The sequence below is a fragment of the Aythya ferina genome, assembly GCF_964211825.1.
Source record: "Aythya ferina genome assembly, contig: HAP1_SCAFFOLD_29, whole genome shotgun sequence".
Lineage (NCBI taxonomy): Eukaryota > Metazoa > Chordata > Aves > Anseriformes > Anatidae > Aythya > Aythya ferina.
In genome coordinates, this window is record NW_028181463.1 from 3,915,856 (window position 1) to 3,936,145 (window position 20,290).

Genomic DNA, 20,290 nt, shown 5'->3' on the forward strand with positions numbered 1-20,290 from the left:
GTGTCCATGCTTGGCTAGTGTGGATGGCTACATGGTCTTTGGAGGTCCCCTCCACTCTCAGTGAACCTATCACTCTGCAGTGCCTGGCAGTGTTTCTGAGAACTTCTCTACAGTATCTTCAAACCTGGTGGACACTGGGTGCTCATGGGGCATAGGATCTTTTGGGGATGAATGTCCCATATGGCTGCCTCCCAAGCTGGGCCTTGCCCAGGGTCAGTCCCCTGCAGGGGAGAAAATGGCCCTTCTCCTGTTGGCTTTTCATGGCCTTCCTCTCAATACATGCTCTTCTCATCCTTGAACTCTTTTACTAAATACAGAGGTCTAGGAGTGCTAGAGTACAGAATAGAAAACAGAGTACTAGGAGTGCTGAGAAGTCAAAGGTGACCTGCCACCTACAGACACAGGTGACCTCCCAGTCCCTTTGCGTGACACGTTCCTGCTGCTGCCCTATCAAGTGCAGAGACAGAAGTGACCTCACAGTCACTGCCACAGTCACATTCCTCCTGCAGAGGCAGGAGATCCTGAGGCAGAGCTGACTTCTCTCTAGCCCCCTAGGTACCTGTTTTTCTCTTTCTTGGTTAGAGACTAAGCAAAGTTTTAGTGGGAGTGTGTGTTGTTCTGCTTGTGGTGTCGTGTCTGTGGTTAAGGTATGGACAAGCTCTACGGTTTAGGGTATTTTTAGGTCTGCCAAGGAGTCTAGGGTTAAACAGAGAGTTTTCATGTTACTGTTAAGGGAAGGCATTAGGTTTAGCAAGAGAAAAAAAAAAAAAATCCTTTCTGAGTATTGTAGTAGCATTTAGGTTTAGGCATTAAAATTACTGGCTCATGTAAGGTAAGGGCTATATGTGACTAGTTTAAGTCAGTGTTACCACAGCATTCACATTACATAAACCTTCTTACTTCTATGAAATCATAAGTTTCTGCTGGCCAAGCTCTTCTTCCCACCCCAATATATCACATCTCTCTTGTCCAGGCTGCTCTTGACATCTCCATATCTTATTGGGATCAGCCTTCTGATGACATTCATGATCGCAGAGTATCTGTCTCACCTCTGTTGGCTCCTCCATTCCTGAGACAGTAGTGGCATGGTAGTTAGAAGAGAAAAGGACACAAAGATCTTTAGGCGCATCCTGCACAATGTGCCCATCAGTTCTGCACTGCCACAAAACTGCGCTTCCTACCTACAAATTTTGTTTCCAGAATGGCTTTTATTTTTTATTTTTTTTCTCTCATGCACGGTTCTGTTTTGGATGTGCAGAGATGGAATAAGGAAAGTTAAGGAACAGATGGAACTGATCTTCTCAAGGGATGCAAGGAATAATAGGAAGGGATTCTACAGATACATTGCTCAGAAAAGAATGGCCAAGGAGAGTGTACGCCCTCTGATGGATGAGAAGGGTGCACTGGTAATGACAGACATGGAGAAGGCTGAGGGACTCAACAATGTCTTTTCTTCAATCTTCCCTGCCAGTCAGGTTTCCCAAGTCTTTCATTTCCCTGAACCTGTAGATGGAGGCTGGGGGTGCAAAGTCCAACCTGGTGGGAGTGAAGAGCAGGTCCAAGGCCACCTGATGACACTAAACAGGTACATGTCTATGGGGCCTGATAACATGCATCCCAGGGTCCTGAGGGAACTGGCTGATGTAGTTGCCAAGCCTCTCTCCATCATACTTGGTGGCTGATCATTCTGCAGAAGAGAAGGCTCCAGGGTGACCTCTTTGTGGCCTTTCAGCACTCAAAGGAGACTTCTAGAAAAGATGGAGAGTGACTCTTTGCTCAGTCGTATGACAGGACAAGAGGGAAATGTTTTTAAAGTAAAAGACTAGAGATTTAGACTAGAGATTAGGAGGAAACTCTTCACCCAGAGGCTGTTGAAGCACTGGAACTGCTTGCTGAGAGACCTTAGGTATGCCCCATCCTTGGAACTGATCAAGAGCATGTGAGATGAGGCCCTGGGCTACCTGATCTCAAGGGGGGCATCCCTGCTTATGGCGTCCATGGACCGGGGCTTGGAACTAGATGCCTCTAAGGTCCCTTCCAACAGGAGCCATTCTCTGATTCTATGGTCTCACGAGCTATACCTCAAGCATGACTCCCATCCCATCAGCCTTCCTGTGGTCTCTCACCTGACCAGAACAGAAGGTGCCTCACCATCATCTTCAATGCCTTGTGCATGCTTCTGCCATTTACGGTCCCTATCAGTGCCACATTCCTCCTGCAGGTCCGACAGCTCCATGGACAGAAGTGACCTCCCAGCCTCCTTCACAGCCATGGGCCTCCTGCAGGCCCAGCAGATCCTGAGGCACACCTGACCTCATCCCAGTATTCCCAGACAGCTCCTCCTTGTGACCTCTGATCTGATCACATACCTGTCACCTCACATGCCTCTTCCAATGCCATGGGACTGCTGCAGGACCTCACAGTCCCTACCCTACCCCAAGGGGACAAGCAGCTGCAGTTGGGTGTAGGAGTGGGGTTGAGGATGAGATGTGCTGTGTGCATGGTGGAGGGCTTTGGGGGTTAGATGATAAGGTTAATGTTTAGGGATTAGAGGTCACCCTCCAGGGTTAAGGGAATGGCAAAGGCTTCAAGGGAGGGATTGGTGTTCTGCTCAATGTGCCTTCTCAAGGTCTGGGATAAGGACAAGTTTTGAGGTTTTTAATTTAGGTTTGGTTAGAGAGCTAGGTTTAAGGCTGGCATTTTCATCAATCCTTAGTTAGTCTTAATCATCCTTCTCTTTACCCTTCTTGTAGAAGATGCCTTTTACCTCTGCCTTTTCCAAATCCTGAGCAATGTCTCTCCTATATCTGGCTTTTCCATGGTCTTTGAGAGAGGTCTTATAACAACATCTGCAGCTCCACCAGCACCTCTCTCATCCTCACCACACCACCTCTAAGGCAACCTGAGGAGTGACCAGGACGATGATGTTTGCTTGGCAAAGGGTTTCATTAAAATCTCTGATGAGGGCTTTCATGGGCTTCACACAGACTGTGATGGCAGTATCATAGAAAACAGTGACACTTGTGTGGACAGAAGAGCAGGTGGATAAGGCTTTGGGCCTGCCAACACAGGACACACACACACCTGAAAACTGCATGAGAGGGAAGAGGAAGACTGGATCCAAAATGTAGATTATGAAATGAAAGACCATGAGTATCACTGTGGCACTGCAGGACAGCTCCAGCAATGGGGCAAAACAGTACAAGAGGTTTCTATGACACTGGGGCCACAGAACAGTAGCTGGGAGGAGGAGAAGGAATTAGTGTACATGAGAGAAATTCCCCTGGTTCAGGTACAGCTGCCTTCTGGAGTCAGACCTTCCACTTCTCGAGCTTTGCAGACAATGGGGATGGCATACAGCCCAGGGCTGACTGTAGGGCATGGTCCCCAGAAGGAAGCACTACATCTGCAGGTGTTTGGTGGGAGGCACCAGCACAGTGTTGAGGCTGTTCCACGTCCCAGTCTCCATGCTGGTCATGTGAGAGAGGAAGAAGAGATTTGTGTATCAGTAGAGGATCTTCCATGTGGATTACTGGGAAAACTCAACAAATGGTGTCTTAGTGTCCAATTCCCTTCTTGGAAAACCTTTTAGAGCATTCAGTTCCCCCCTCTCTTGTTAGGACACATTCAGAGGGGTGAAATGATCCCTGTCAGTCGTGGCTGAGGTGTCCTGCCATGCAGTGGGAACAGAATAGGGGTTAAGGGAGGGAAACATTTGTACTCATATTTGACAACCACAGTCCAACAGCACAAATCACACTTTAAAAAATCACTCTGACATCTACAGAGAGAAGCAGTCAGTGATGCCTTCAGTCTGCATTAACCACCACACCCCAGCAGAGACCCTGCTGTCTTGGGGAGCTGTCAGCCCTGAGGCCTTGGGGATACCTCGAGGGAGCCCAAGGGCACAGAACAAGCGATGCCATGGTTGGGTGCTGTGCTGCTGAGCTGGGCCGGGCTCCTGGGCCCAAGGGCAGCTCCTGGCAAGCGCTGAAGAGAGACAGATGTGCCAAGGAGCAGTTCCTCTGCACAGCGCAGCAGGGCTGGGGGCTCTGACCGCAGCTGGCATGCAGAGAGGAGAGAAGGAGAGAGGGCTTGGAGGCACTGAGGAGCGCAACAACAGAGGGCAGCGTGTGGCAGGACACATCTGCAGGCTCTTGACACCGTGAGGCTCTGGCAGCAGGGCACTGCAGGTGGGGTTGCCAGAGGGGTCTTCTAGAGCTGGCACATCCGATGGCTGATAGCATCTGGCAGGGTGGGTCTCTCTGTTTCTCCAGAAATGAGTAGAAAATGCATTAGAGAATGGCATTTAAAATTGTTTTTTTCAAGAGAAAGACCAGGGTAGGGACTACCTGAAAAGCAAGAGGTTTTTTCAGTCAGTGTATTCATATTTCTGCAGTGGAGTGGACGAAGGTTTCATGGTAATGAATTTTCAGGGTTGTACAGGAGACTGAGAATCCTGGAGCATAGGAGAAATTGATATGTCAGTGATGAAATTTGTAAAGTACCTTCCCAAACCTCATCTCACGGACTGCACCAACATCATATTGTGGTACTCCCTGGTTTTATCCTCGCTGATTTTTTGGAGCTAGAACCCCCCTGATATCCTCTGTCTTTGAGAGGTGTTTGCAGGCCAAAGCAGAGCAAACAGCATTTGCAATGAGCAGGAGCTGCCTCCTCTGCAGGCAGAGCTGCAGCACAGGAGGGTCTGCTGAGTGTCCGTCTGTCCCTCCCTGGCCTTGCCTCCCCTGGCAGCAGCACGCTGGCATTCCTCCTGGCTTCTCCAGCTGGCCGTGCTGCTGCTGGTCTTGTTCCCAGGCTGGCTGGGGATGGGGGTTTCACATGCCCATGGGGTGAGCCCTCGGTGTGCTTGGGGGAAGGGCAGTATGGGGACAGGGTGAGGGGTGTGGAGATGGGCACTTTGAGCCTGGATTCCTCTGCTCTCAGCAGTATCCTGGTTTGTTTCAGGCAAACATAGGAGTGCAATTGTCCAGTAGGTCAAAGAGACACCAGCACACGGCAGTTGACACTAGGACTAACACACAGACTTGATGTGCTCTCCAAGGACACTGCACTGAAGCCATCACCACGTTGATGACATACAAGGTTTTACTTTGAGTACAGTGGGGCTGCTAGCACAAAAGAGACAAAAATCACTATATGATCTTTACCAGTAGCTTAGCGCAGGACTGACTCCTGTATTGCCCACAGCAAGTCCCATGCTCTCAGTGACACCCTCTAGCAGCACCAGCCAGAACTCATGAAAAGGACCTGTCAAAAGTCTGAATGGAAGTGGAGAATTATTTGGGATGGATTAAATGCAAAATGGAATGAGTTTCCTCTGAAATGTGAAATTAAGTCATAAAAGAATTATTATTTTTTTATTTTTTTTTTGTAAGACAACTCTGTTAAGATAACTCTGATAAACTCTCAGTGTTTTTCTGTTCCTTGTGCAGGACCTCATGACCAGAAGCAGGAAATGCCCAACATCAGCTCTGTGAGTGAGTTCCTCCTGCTGGCATTCGCAGACACACGTGAGCTGCAGCTTCTGCACTTTGCGCTCTTCCTGGGCATCTACCTGGCTGCCCTCCTGGGCAACGGCCTCATCCTCAGTGCCGTAGCCTGTGACCACCGCCTCCACACCCCCATGTACTTCTTCCTCCTCAACCTCGCCCTCCTCGACCTGGGCTGCATCTCCACCACTCTGCCCAAAGCCATGGCCAATGCCCTCTGGGACACCAGGGCCATCTCCTATCAAGGATGTGCTGCTCAAGTTCTCTTTTTTGCCTTCTTCTTTGGTTCAGAGTACTATCTCCTCACTGTCATGGCCTACGACCGCTACGTTGCCATCTGCAAGCCCCTGCACTACGGGAGCCTCCTGGGCAGCAGAGCTTGTGCCCAGATGGCAGCAGCTGTCTGGGGCAGTGGCTTTCTCAATGCTGTCCTACACATGGCCGCTACATTTTCCCTGCCCCTCTGCCAAGGCAATGCTGTGGACCAGTTCTTCTGTGAGATCCCCCAGATCCTCAAGCTCTCCTGCTCAGATGCCTAACTCAGGGAAGTTGAGGCACTAGTTTTTAGCGTTTCTTTAACATTTTGTTGCTTTGTTTTCATCATGTTATCCTATGTGCAGATCCTCAGGGCAGTGCTGAGGATGCCGTCTTCTCAGGGCCGGCACAAAGCCTTTTCCACGTGCCTCCCTCACCTGGCCGTGGTCTCCCTGTTTGTCAGCACTGCCGTGTTTGCCTACCTGAAGCCCCCCTCCATTTCCTCTCCATCCCTGGACCTGGTGGTGTCATTTCTGTACTCCGTGGTGCCTCCAGCACTGAACCCCCTCATCTACAGCATGAGGAACCAGGAGTTCAAGGTTGCAGTAAGGAAACTCTTTGGATACGTGTTTCTTTGCAATCAATGTCTGTGAGTTCCCTGATTATTTCAGGAACTGTGAGGAAAATTTTTGTTACTACTCTATAAATATTTTCTACATATTATTTGTTCTGATTTAAATTATGTTATCGTTAACCTGCTACCTGATTTTCTTATTTTTATTTTTTCATTTACAGTCATCTACTCAGTCATCATACCCAGTCATCTAATTACTGAAAGAAGCAGGTTATGTAGAGAAACACAATAAAAAAGTAAATAAAACAACACATCAGAACTACACTGTTATCAGCTGCCATCTCTTCCCATACACTCAGGAGCTGGGGGAGGAGCCCCAGTACACAGGAGGGTCTCAGGGCTAAGAGCTCAGCTGCTACATGGAGTTTGGGTAGGGGCTGCTGCTTCTCTGGAGCCAGGGCCATGGCCAGCAGCAGGACGTGGCCTTGTCACTGCTTCTCTCTTTTGGCTTTCAGTGTGTTCTCCTGTGCTCTTTTATTCGGATAAGCTATCATATCTCATAGGCCTTGGTGACAGTCCTGTTCTCTCTGCAGTGGCATCCCTGTGACTGCAGGCAGCAGCAGGCACTGTGCAACCCTGGGTCACAGCTGCCTCTCTGCAAGCACAACAGTAACAGGAGGGTCTTCCTCAGGGCAAACCCAGAAGCCTGGGCATCTCTCCAAAGCTGTTGCCCGGAATACAGCCAAGAGGTTGCTCCCTGCTCTTCTGTTTTCTGGGGTTCTAGTGCCGGGTTCTTCACCTGGGGCTCAACAACCCCAAACAGAGCTACAGGCTGGGAGATGAGTAGTTGGAGAGCTGCCTGGCAGAGAAGGAAATGGGAGTACTGGTTGATAGTCGGCTGAATATGAGCCAGCAGTGTGCTCAGGTGGCCAAGAAGACCAACAGCATCCTGGCTTGTATAAGAAGCAGTGTGGCCAGCAGGGCTAGGGAAGTGATTGTCCCCCTGTACTCAGCTGAGGTACTGAGAGGAGAGTGATGTAACCACTTGAGAAGCTAAAGTCAGAAGGAAAACTTGAAGTGACTTGGAGTATTGATGGGCCCCACTGAGGGCTGTTACTAACAAAGCCTCCCCAGGGACATGTTAGGACAGATAATTGGAGGCCATGGTTACAGACAGGCAAAGCACTATGCTGAGAAAAATCTTGGTTGGTTTTAATGAAGCTGAAGGGCCAAGGCCTGACCACAGCCACTGGGAGAGGAGACCCTGCACACCCGTGTCTGGCTCAGGGCTAGTCTTGGGGTCTGTGGGATGTGGTGGGTACTGTGATGCTACTAGAAGAACTTCATTTTGACACCTCCTCAGCCCTGCACAGTGTTGCAAGGAAGCAATGCCAACAGTCAGCATGCCAAGCAGGTGCCTTCTGCTGGCCTAGAAGGGCCACTGCCAGATGTCAGCCCAAAAGTGCAGCTCCCAGGGAGAAGGCAAGGGAGACCTGCCACCTCCAGACACAAGTGACCTCCCAGTCCCTTTCTGTGACACGTTCCTGCTGCTGCCCTATCAAGTGCAGAGACAGAAGTGACCTCACAGTCCCTGCCACAGTCACATTCCTGCTGCTGGGGCAGGAGATGCTGAGGCAGAGCTGAGCTCCTCAGAGCATCCCCACCCATCTCCTCCTTGTGGCCCACAAGCTGATCAGATCAGGATGAGCAAGAGACTCAAGATAGAGGGAAGCGTCTATAGGCTGTGTTTTGGCTTGAAGGGATACTTTGAGGTCAGGCATAAGAACAGTGGATTCCTGTCAGGGTGTGGAGTAGCATTTAGGTTTGGGGATTAATGTCAGTGATTAAAATAGTGCAAGGGCTTTACATGACTATTTTAAGTTAGTGTTACAGCAAAATCAACATTGCCTGAATGTTCGAACCTCACAGAAATCATTAATTTCTGCTGGCCAAGCTCCTCTTTCCTCCCTCAAATCTCACATCTCTCCTGGCCAGGCTTTTCCTGACTTTGCCATATCAGTCATCTTCTTAGGGGCAGCTTTCTGACGGCTTTCATGATCTCAGAGTACCTGCCTCACATCTGTTGGCTACACCTTTTTTGAAACTGACATGGCCTCTAAGTCAGGATGGAAAAGAACACAAAGGCTGTAGCTGAACCCTGCACAATGTGCCCAGCAGCTCTTGTACGACCTCAAAATTTTGTTTCCTGCCTCCAACTTTTAGATACGGAATGGCTTCTGTGCACCCAGGCTATCTTTTTCCAAACCCTCATGCATGGTTCAGTTTGCCCCAAGCGTCTTGGAGGCAGTGGCCCCCTCTGTGTCGAAAACTGAAAGCATTGCTAAAGGATGACTTCAGGCAAAAGCTGACACCTCTGACATGACAACCCCTATCCAAGACCTCTTCCTCTATGGGGCCTACCAGGTACTTAGAAAGAACCAATCTCAGAAACTACATGCACAGCAAGTGCCTTCTGCTGCCCTACCATGGACACTGGCAGATGTGAGCCTAAAGGCACAGATCCCAGCCAGGAGTCAAGGGTGACCTGTCAGCTACTTCAGAAAGCAGTCACCTCACAGGCCATTTAACAGCCATTCGCTTCCTGCTGGACTTAGTGCTTCTGATACACCACTGAGCTTATAATGCCACACCTAGAAAACACCCCCTTTTTGGGCCAGGACCTGCCCAGGTAAAAATGATCTGGTTGTGATCCTCCAAGCCCATGGCACACCTGCTGGGCTCCCAGCCTCTCTGAGACACAGGAGCCAGTTCCGTGCCAGTCCTGGGAGGTGCTAGGGTAGGAGGGACTTTGCAGGCAATGTTCCAGCCCCATGCCTGTTGGTGGTCTCTCAGCTCCTAGTGCACAGTGGGGATCACATTCGTATCTAGAAGCCATGAGCCTGAAGCTGGCCTAGCAGACACTCAGGGGAAGCACCCTCTCAGCCCCAGCCCCAGCTCCAGCCCAAACCCCAGCTGGTCTGCAGAGTGAGGGGGCTGTGGTGCCCGGTGCCCTGGGGCTGCAGAGCTCTCCTCTGCCTGCTCACACCAGACTGAGCACTTGAGCTCTAGACAGTCCACATGGGACACAACATGGTGCTCAGAAGTAAATATTGGTGTCTTCTTTTTAAGACAAGGTATCAGTTTCTCAGAGACTGGCAGCACAGCAGTCTGCTTGTGGGTATTGATGAGTTACTAAATATTCCTTATGTTTGGGGTTGTTATTTCTTTTTCTTTCATTTTTCTTTTCCTTTCCCTTCCTCATGTGTCTATCTCTCTGTGAGTTTTTATGTTCTTTCCCCTCTCCCTCCAGATGTGTTTCCTCCTCTCCCTCTAGAGGAGGAGGAAGCAGGCAGCTCATGCATGTTTAGTTGCTAGTTCAGGTGAGGAAGGAGGATGCTGGCTATGCTGCAAGGAGATGGAGGTCTGTGTAGCTGCAGGAGCCCTGCTCTCTTGCCTGGCAGATCCCCAGCACACAGTGCCTGTTCCCCGCAGGGCCAGCCCCGCTCCCCAGGCCAGCACAAGAGGCCTGGCTCAGGCACAGAGCAGCCTGCCCCGAGCAGGGGCCTGCACAAAGAGCTTTCCCTTTGCCCTTTCCCCATCAGTGCAGGCCCAGCAATGCTGCCCTGCTCTTCCCCAGGGCCATTCCTGCTCCCAGAGAGCCTTGCCCAGGGCAGTGTGTCTGTGCTGGCCAGGTCAGCCATTGCTGCTTCCTGCCCTGTGCTCCCCACAGGGCCCCAAGCTGGCGGTGTTGCTGTGAGAGCCAGGAGCTGTGGTGCCCTGGGATCCCCGGGGGTCTCCCCCCCTGCCCATGCTGCTCAGGGTGGGCACCAGACCTACGTCCATGGGGATCTCTGCTGCTGAGCCCCTTTCCATGTGCCCTGATGGCTCAGCAGCACAGGGCAGTGCTGGGCAGGGCCATGGGGTGTCTCTAAGGGCACAAAGGGCAGGCGAATGCTGCACCAGACCTGGCCTAGGAGCCTATAGGGAGGATCTCCACTGTTACTTTGCAGTCTTATGGGCCTTCACCTGCTGGCTCTTCATTGCCTCCCCTGGCATTGCAGAGACCTGTTTAGAACAAAGACACCTCAGATTCACATTTCCCTTTAAAAAATACACCTAAAAATTCTTCTTCAGATGGTCACTCATTTTACGAGGTCCTAATCACTACGCACTGAGCACATTGTTCCTGCAGATCCCCTGACATCTCCTGGTATTTCCAGATTCCTCTGCAGGCCCGCATCGGCCATCAGCCCCACTGCAGGAGGTGCAGTCCCATCGAGATCAATCCACTTGTCTACTTCGGGAAGTGCCACCATAAAGAGAGCTCTTGGTGCAGCCCTTGATCCCTCACAGAGCACCCTGGGACTTTTTAAGGCTGAACTCCACAAAGATGCCCAGGAAACAGAAGAGCAGGGAGCAACCCCCTGGCTGTGTTCCTGGCAGCAGCTTTGGAAAAGGCGTCTGGGCTTGTGGGTTTGCCCTGAGCAAGACCCTCTTGTTACTGTGGTGCTAGCAGGGAGGCCAGCTGTGATCCAGGGCTGCACAGTGCCTGCTGCTGTCTGCAGCCACAGGGATGCCACTGCAGAGACAACAGGACTGTCACCAAGGCATGTGAGACATCATGACTAACACAGATACAAGAGCACAAGAGAACAATGTGGAAGCCAAAAGAGAGCAGCAGTGACAAGGCCACGTCCTGCTGCTGGCCATGGCCCTGGCTCCAGGGAAGCAGCAGCCCTGAACCGACCTCCATGTGACAACAGGGCTCCTGGTCCTGAGCCCCTCCTGCATGCTGGGGCTGCTCCCCCAGCTCCAGAGGAGATGGGAAGAGATGGTAACTGATAACAATGTGGTTCTGATGTTGGTTTTTGTTTTAGTTTTTCTTTTTGTGTGTGTTTCTCTACATGGTAAGCCTGCTTCTTTAGGTAATTAGAAGATTGGGTATTTTAAATGAAAAAAAAAAGTCAGGTAGCAGGTTAAGGATAACATTATTTAAATCAAAAGAAATAATTTTAAGAAAATATTTTAGAGAAATATAAGAATTATTTTTTCTTCAAGGTTCCTGAAATAATCAGGGAACTCACAGTCATTATTGAATCCAAAAAAGCAGGTTTCCAAAAATTTTCTGCTGCCATCTGGGCACAAGCTCTGCTGCCCAGGAGGCTACCGTAGTGCAGGGGCTTGCAGATGGCAACGTAGCGATTGTAGGCCATGACAGTGAGAAGGGAATACTCTGCTCCTACGAAGAAGAAGAAAAAAAAAGACCTGTGCAGCACAGCCTTGATCGGAGATGACCCTGGTGTCCCAGAAGGCATTGGCCATGGCTTTGGGCAGAGTGGTGGAGATGCAGCCCACGTCGAGGAGGGCGAGGTTGAGGAGGAAGAAGTACATGGGGGTGTGGAGGCGGTGGTCGCAGGCTACAGCGCTGAGGATGAGGCCGTTGCCCAGGAGGGCAGCCAGGTAGATGCCCAGGAAGAGCGCGAAGTGCAGGAGCTGCAGCTCACGTGTGTCTGCGAATGCCAGCAGGAGGAACTCACTCACAGAGCTGCTGTTGGGCATTTCCTGCCCTTCATCAAGGACACTGCATAGAAGGAAAAATAAAGACTGTTAGGGGAAATTTCCCCAAACAATACTCATTTCTTGTCTCATTAGAGCCTTCACATTATCTTTCTTTCAAGGTGACCTTTGTGTCTCTCCCTGGTTGTATCCCTGCTTTGTGCTTGCTGAATGTCCTGTACATAGCACACAGCCACACAGCTCCACTGCAGTGGAAAATGTTGTTGTTATGGGCAAAAACCTCAGCCAGAAGTCACTTCCAGGAGGGCTGCTCTGTCCATCCCCTGCTGCCCAGCTGCTGGCTGCTTACAGCACTCAGCAAGTGACTCAGTGCTTACAGACTCAGAAGTGACGTCACAGTCACTGCCACAGTTATGTTCCTCCTGCTGGGGCAGGAGATCCTGAGGCAGAGCTCACCTCTCCCTAGTCCCTTAGGGACTAGGGCTTGCTTTTCTGGGTAAGAGAGTAAACAGAGGTTTATTGAGAATGTTTGGTGTTCTTCTGACTTTAGGGTATGGATAAGCTCTGTGGTTTAGGGTTTTATTTAGGTCTGCCAAGAAATCTAAGGATCAGTAGAGCATTTTAATACTAGTGTCCAGGGAAGGCATTTGGGTGAGTAAGAGAATAAAGGAAAGGGAATGGGGCTATGGGCTTAATTTTGCTTGAAGGGATCCTTTGAATTCAAGCATTAGAGTAGGGGATTCCTGTCAGAGTGTTGGAGTAGCATTTAGGTTTCAGGATTAAAATTACTGCCTAAATAAGGTAAAGGGTCATACATGATTCATTCAAGTCATTGTTACTACAGCATCAACATTACATGCACCTTCTTATCTCCATGAAATCATTAATTTCTGCTGTCCATGCTCATTTTCTCACCCCAAAATCTCACATCTCTCTTGTCCATGCTTCTCCTAACCTCCCCATATCTTAGTGGGGTCAGCTTTCTGATGACATTCATGATCATAGAGTATCTTTTTCACCTCTGTTGGCTCCTCCTTTCCTGAGAAGGAAGTAGCATTGTAGTCAGGAAAGAAAGGACACAAAGGTCTTTAGGAGCATCCTGCACAATGTGCCCATCAGCTCTGCACCTCCACAAAACTGTGCTTCCTACCTACAAGTTTTGTTTCCCAAATGGTTTCTGTGGATCAAGGGTTACTTTTCCCAGGCCCTCTCACATGTTTCAGTTTTGGATGTGCAGGGATGGGAAAAGGAAAGCCAAGGCATGAATGGAACCCAGCTTGGAAAGGGGTGCAAGGAATAATAGGAAGAGATTCTATAGGTACATTGCTCAGAAAAGGAAGGCCAAGGAGATTGTACCCCCTGTGACGGATGAGAAGGGTGAACTGGTAATGACAGACATGGAGAAGGCTGAGGGACTCAACAACATCTTTGCCTCAGTCTTCTCTGCCAGTCAGGCTTCCCAAGTCTTTCATTTCCCTGAACCCATGGATGGAGGCTGGAGTTGCAAAATCCCACCCACTGTAAGTGAAGAGCAGGTTTGAGACCACCTGAAGAAACCCAACAAGTACAAGTCTATGGGGCCTGATGACATGCACCCCAGGGTCCTGAGGGAACTGGCTGATGTAGTCGTCAAGCCTCTCTCCATCATATTTGAAGAGTCCTGACAGTCGGATGAAGTCCCTGGTGACTGGAAAAAGGAAACATCACTCCCATTTTTAAAAAGGGTAGAAATGAGAACCCATGGAACTACCGAATGGTGAGCCTCACCCCTGTGCCTCAAAAGATCATGGAAAGGATCCTCCTGGAATCGATGTCAAGGCACATGCAAAACAAAGAGGTGATCTCAGACAGCCAGCATGGCTTCACCAAAGGCCAAATCGTGCCTGACCAATGTGATGACATTCTACAATGGAGTGACCGCATCAGACAACAACAGAAGACCGACCAATGTCATCTACTTGGACTTCTGTAAGACCATTGACACTGTCCCACATGACATCCTGATCTTCAAATTGGAGAGATACGCATTTGATGGGTGAACCATTCAGTGGATAAGGAGTTGGCTTGAAGGTCACACGCAGAGAGTGGTGGTCAACGGCTCTATGTCCAAGTGGAGGCTGGTGACAAGTGTTGTACCTCAAGGGTCTGTCCTGGGACTGGTGCTGTTTAATATCTTTATCTATGACAGACAGTGAGATCGACAGTGAGACAATGAGACAGTACATTCTGTGCTTGTAGCCCAGAAGACCAACTGCATCCTGGGCTCCATAAGCAGAGGAGTGGCCAGCAGGTGGAGGGAGGTCACTTCTACTTCTACTCCTTGTACTCTGCCCTTGTGAGGCCCCACTTGGTGTCCTGCATCCAGGACTGGGGCCACCAGCATGAGAAGGGTGTGGGTCTGTTAGAACAAGTCCAGAGGAGGCCCACAAAGATGATCAAGGGGCTGGAGCACCTCTCCTATAAAAAAAGGCTGAGAGAGCTGAGGCTGTTCAGCCTGGAGAAAAGAAGGCTCTGGTGGTGACCTCTTTGTGGCCTTTCAGTACTTAAAGGGGGCTTATAAAAAAGATGGAGAGTGACTCTTTGCTCAATCAGATAATGACGGGGCAAGGGGGAATGTTTTTAAGCTAAATGAGGGGAGATTTAGATTAGAAGTTAGGAGGAAATTCTTCACTCAGAGGGAGGTGAGACAATGGAAACTGTTGCCCAGAGAAGCTGTGAATGCCCCATTCCTGGAGCTGATCAAGAGCAGGGTAGATGAGGCCCTGGGCAACCTGATCTCATGGGGGGCATCCCTGCTTATGGGCAGGTGGTGTGTACCAGATGACCTTTAAGGTCCCTTCCAACAGGAGCCATTCTCTAATTCTATGGTCTCACAAACTGTACCTCAAGCATGACTCCCATGCCATCAGCCTTCCCGTGGTCTACCACCTGACCAGAACAGAAGGTGCCTCACCATCATCTTCAATGCCCTGAGCATGCTTCTGGCCTTTACGGTTCCTATCTGTGCTGTTTCCTGCTGCTGGTCCGTCACCTCCAGAGACAGAAGTGACCTCCCAGCCTCCTTCACAGCCATGGGCCTCCTGCAGGCCCAGCACATCCTGAGGCACACCTGATCCCATTCCAGCATTCCCAGCCAGCTCCTCCTTGTGGCCTGTGATCTGATCACATACCTGTCACCTCACATGCCTCTTCCAATGCCATGGGACTGCTGCAGGACCTCACAGTGCCTGCCCTGCCCCAAGGGGACAAGCAGCTGAAGTTAGGGATAGGAGTGGGGTTGAAGCTGAGATGCGTTGTGTGCATGGTGGAGAGTTTTGGGAATTAGGTGTTCAGATTAACATATAGGGATTAGAGGTCACCTTCTAGGGTTAAGGGAATGGTAGGGCTTTAAGGGAAGGATCGGTGTTCTTCTCAAGATGCCTGGTCAATTTATAGGGGAAGATCAAGCTTTGGAGATTGGAGATTTGTTTAGTTCTTGACTGGGGGCTAGGGTGAAGGCTGGCGTTATAATCCTTGGTTAGGCTTAATCATCCTTTTGCTCAGCCTTCTAGTAGAAGATGGGTTTGACATCTGCCTTTTCTAAGTCCTAAGGAATGATTTTAATCAATTTGTATTTTCCAAGGTCTTTGAGATCAGTCTTATGACGATGTCAGCAGCTGTACCAGCACCTCTCTCCTTCTTCCAAAACCAACTCTAAGCAACCTGAGGACTGCCCAGGGGGATGGTGAAATTTTGGGAAAGGGCTTGGTTAAAATCTCTGAGGAGAGCCTTTATGAGCTTCACATGGTCAATGATGGCAGGATCATAGATAATCATAGAAACATGGGATCATAGAATCATAGAATGATTTGGCTTGGAGGGGACCTAAAGATCTTCTTGTTCCACGCCCCCTGCTGTGGGCAGGGACACTTCGCACTAGACCAGGTTCCTCAAAACTCATTCCAACCTGTCCTTGAACACTTCCAGGGATGGGACGTTCACAGCTTTTCCAGAAAACCTGTTCCAATGCCTCATCATCCTCAGAGGAAAGAATTTCTTCCATATATCTAAGTTAAACCTACCCTCTTCTAGTTTAATATCATTTCTCCTTGTCCCATCACTACACCAACAAAGACTGTCTCCCCAGCTTTCCTGTACGTCCTCTCTAAGCACTGGAAGGTTGCTCTAAGGTTTCTCCGGTGCTGAGTAGTACCAGTTCTCTCAGCATGCCTTCATAGCAGAAGTGCTCTAGCCCCTTGATCGCCTTTGTGGCCCTCCTCTGGACCTCTTCAAATTATTCCATGTACTCAAACTGCCGCGTTAAACCACAGAAGTCTTTTTGGCACCCAGGGTGGGGCACAAAGGGTTGAGATAAGGACAGATCTTACCACAGAGTGCTAAAGTTAAATTGTTATAAGCATTAGACCAGTTTAATAGTTGCTGATCACAATGTCAACATTTTGGATTTCAGGTCTGTTGGGCTTGTTTTCAGAAATGTGTTGTATAGCACATTACTTACTGCATGTGTGCTCATTGTGCTCTTTATCATTTCTGGGTCTGGTTTAAAGTTATTTTGCTATGTTGTGTAACACTGGCTTATGAGTCAGGAAAATTACTGGTCATGTGACAAATCTGTTCTTTGTACTGAGCATTGCCATCACCTCCATACCTCAGGAACCATCACTCAGAAACTATTAAGAATTACACTCTTGACTTTTTTGCTTTAGGGAGCCAATCTAGGGGGAGAAAAGGGAGGGACACTTCTCCACTTCTTCACTATCTCCTTCACTTCCCCTTCTCCTCCAGGCTAATTACAACAGCTCTACAAAGCTTAGAATATCCATGGGATGGTCCTATTGTGATGTCTCCTGAATGTGTTTCAACTGTTGTTTAAGGATAAGCAACTCTTGAAGAATGCCCTCCAGAGACCTGCCCCAAGGCAGGAGAGTTAGGAGTGGCAGGGAGCATGGGAGGATCTGGGCAGGCACCTAGAGCAGTGGGCATCTCCAGTGCTTTGGAACTTCCCCCCTGAGCACGTGCAGAATCCTTAAAAACTGCAGAAGTGCTTGAAAAGGAGGGGTTATCACCTTGGCAATTCCAAAGGGAATTCCAAAGGAAGCCTCAGTCAGTGTCACTCCAACCCCTGTGATGGGCCCTGAAGCTACTCCAACACCTCTGACATGTCCTGCAGCCACTCCAGCCCCAGTGACAGACCCCAGGTCTAGTCTGGGGCCTAGACCAGACCCCCCAGGTCTGCTCTTGCTAGGCCAGAGCACCAACCTTTGCCAGGTTCCACTGCTTCTACATGCAGGAGAAAACAGTGGGTGTGAAAATCAGGCTCCTGAGAATGGAAAAGAAATACTGCCCAGAAAAGAAAGGAGGGAGAAGAATGTTGATCTATGAAACCTTGACATAAACTTCCCCACGAGAGGGTACTTCCAAGATCCAAAAGGGTACAGGTGGAGTTTTGGGATAGCTGCCTTGGAGACAGAGGATGTTAAAGAGTTGTCTCCCTCACCCAGTCCCTAGGAGGACCCTTCCATTTATGCAGTGATTGAAGGTCAAAGAAGAGCAGGTTCAGATGGTTAATGCAATGTTCTACCAGTTGGGGACAGGCTGGAGATCAGTCAGTAATGAGCAATTGCACTGTGCATAGCTTGCTTTGTACATAACGATAATAGTAATAAAAATAATTGCTATTATTATTCCTCTTCCCCTTCAGTACTTCAAACTGCCCTTACTACAACACATAAGCATTTGGGGCTGGGGGGTGTTGGCGTGAGCTAACAGCTGTGTGGTGCTGAGCTGCCTGCCAGGTTAAAGCACATCATGTTTGACAACCATACTCTAACAGTAGAAATAACATTTCTAAAAGTCATCTCTCCTGTGTTCAGAGAAGGCCAGTCGGTGATGAATTGTCTGCTTCAGACACCACACCCCAGCAGAGACCCTGCTGCTTTTGGGAGCTGTCAGCCCTGAGGCCTTGGGGACACCTCGAGGGAGCCCAAGGGCACAGAGCAACCTATGGAACGGTCGGGTGCTGTGCTGCTGAGCTGGGCCAGGCTCCTGAGCCCAAGGGGAGCTCCTGGCAAGAGGCATCGCTGTAGAGAGACAGCTGTGCCCAGGAGCAGCTCCTCTGCACAGCGCAGCAGGGCTGGGGGCTCTGACCGCAGCTGGCACACAGAGAGGAGAGAAGGAGAGGGCTTGGAGGCACTGAGGAGCACAACAACAGAGGGCAGTGTGTGGCAGGACACATCTGCAGGCTCTTGACACCGTGAGGCTCTGGCTGCAGGGCCATGCAGGTGGGGTTGCCAGAGGGGTCTTCTGCAGCTGGCACATCTGATGGCTGATAGCATCTGTCAGGATGACATTTACTCTACTTTTAATGTGGAATAGAATGTGCTATACACAATGGCATTTATAAAAGGGCATTTCCAGAGGAAAACTGACGCTTGGTTAATCTGAAGAGGAAGGCTTTTTTAGTTTCTGTGCTTTCTGAATCTTGCAGTGCAGTGGAAGCATGGATGGGGGCTGTGAGCATGGACAGGGAGATGTGGGGTGTCGTGGTTTAACCCGGCTGGCAGCTAAACACCACGCAGCCGTTCGCTCACCCTCCCCCTCCCTCTCTGGGACGGGGGAGAGAAATGGAAAGTGAAGCCCGTGAGTTGAGATAAAGACAGTTTAATAAGACAGGAAAATAATAATAACAAAAGTAATAATAAGCCAAAACACAGCATTCCACCAGCTCCTAGGAAGAAAATTAATTCTGTTCTATCTGAAACTTCTGTTCTAACTGAAACCAGGACATGGGGACATAGAACCATCTCCAAGCAGAGAAATAGGAAGGCAGCAGAGGCTTGGGCAGGTGGTGAGAGGGAGCTGCTGCCAGAAATGCTGTGTGAGGGAGGGCTCAGGCACCTCCCCGCAACCCCCTGCAGGGCAGAAGCCTTCCCTGGGACACCACCTGCTCTCCTCTCCCACCAGCACAGCCTCTGCCCTCAAGCCCCCAGTGTCCCCAGCAGGAGCTGCCTGCTCTGCAGGCAGATCTGCAGCACAGGAGGGTCTGCTGAGTGTCCGTCTGTCCCTCCCTGGCCTTGCGTCCCCTGGCAGCAGCACGCTGGCATTCCTCCTGGCTTCTCCAGCTGGCCGTGCTGCTGCTGATCTTGTTCCCAGGCTGGCTGGGGATGGGGGTTTCACATGCCCATTCCATGAGCCCTAGGAGTGTTTGGCTGGAAGAGGAGTATGGGGACAGGATGAGGGGTCTGGAGATGGGCACTTTGTGCCTGGATTCCTCTACTCTCAGCAGTGTTCAGGTTCTTCTCAGGTCAACCTCTGAATACAACTTTCCTGCAACACTCACATGGTGGCTGAGACCAGTATTGATGGACAGATTATCTGTCCTCACTAAAGGACACTGCACTATAGGGTCAGTCCCTTTTTCCCTTAGGATGCACAACATTTCCACTTATGTGCTGGACAAATGCCCAGGATTTCTGTTTTAGAAAAACTCAATAGGTGTGGTAGGTCAGTAACAACAAAAAATCTGACCCTATAAATTGAAAATTAAAAAAAATCATATATATATATCTGCTGTGAAGTTGGGTAACCGGGGAGCAACACTGGGGCAAGGTTCTTTGATATCAGGAGTGAAGTGAGTCTGAGATTGCCCCATGTTCCACCTTACCTCTGGCTATTGGGCATAACTGACTCTTGCATTGAATACAGAGGAGTCCCCTGCTCTTGGGGATACCCTCAGGCATCAGGAAGAACTCAGGAAAGATACCTACCAAATATCTTTTTGGAAATGGACAATTTTCTGGCGATTCTAAATGAGAAATGGGATGAGTTTTTCTCTGATGAGTCTGTTGTACATTGTTACTATTCTTCCTCTTCTTTGTTCAGGATCACATCCCCAAAAAAGCAGATGTCCAACAGAAGCACCATCACCGAGTTCCTCCTGTTGGCATTCGCAGACACACGCGAGCTGCAGCTCCTGCACTTCACGCTCTTCCTGGGCATCTACTTGGCTGCCCTCCTGGGCAACGGCCTCATCCTCAGCGCCGTAGCCTGCCACCACCGCCTCCACACCCCCATGTACTTCTTCCTCCTTAACCTCGCCTTCCTCGACCTGGGATCCATCTCTACCACTGTTCCTAAAGCCATGGCCAATGCCCTCTGGGACACCAGGGCCATCTCCTATCAAGGATGTGCTGCACAAGTCTTCTTTTTCATCTTCTTCTTTGGTTCAGAGTTTTCCCTTCTCACTATCATGGCCTATGACCGCTATGTTGCCATCTGCAAGCCCCTGCACTATGGGAGCCTCGTGGGCAGCAGAGCTTGTGCCCAGATGGCAGCAGCTGCCTGGGGCAGTGGCTTTCTCAATGCTGTCCTGCACATGGCCAACACATTTTCCCTTCCCCTCTGCCAAGGCAATGCTGTGGACCAGTTCTTC

General features: G+C 49.9%; 1 protein-coding gene and 1 pseudogene across 2 annotated transcripts in view; one reads left to right on the forward strand and one right to left on the reverse strand.

The window, feature by feature from the left end:
* The window catches only part of LOC311427925 (olfactory receptor 14C36-like), a gene marked incomplete at both ends in the record, with an annotated part of 221,329 nt that overhangs the window by 180,955 nt on the left and 20,084 nt on the right, over positions 1-20,290 (reverse strand). The gene's annotated exons all lie outside the window — the stretch shown is intronic.
* LOC311428002 (olfactory receptor 14J1-like) lies at positions 5,480-6,421 on the forward strand (annotated as a pseudogene). The gene has a single exon. The product of its transcript is annotated as an olfactory receptor 14J1-like (transcript).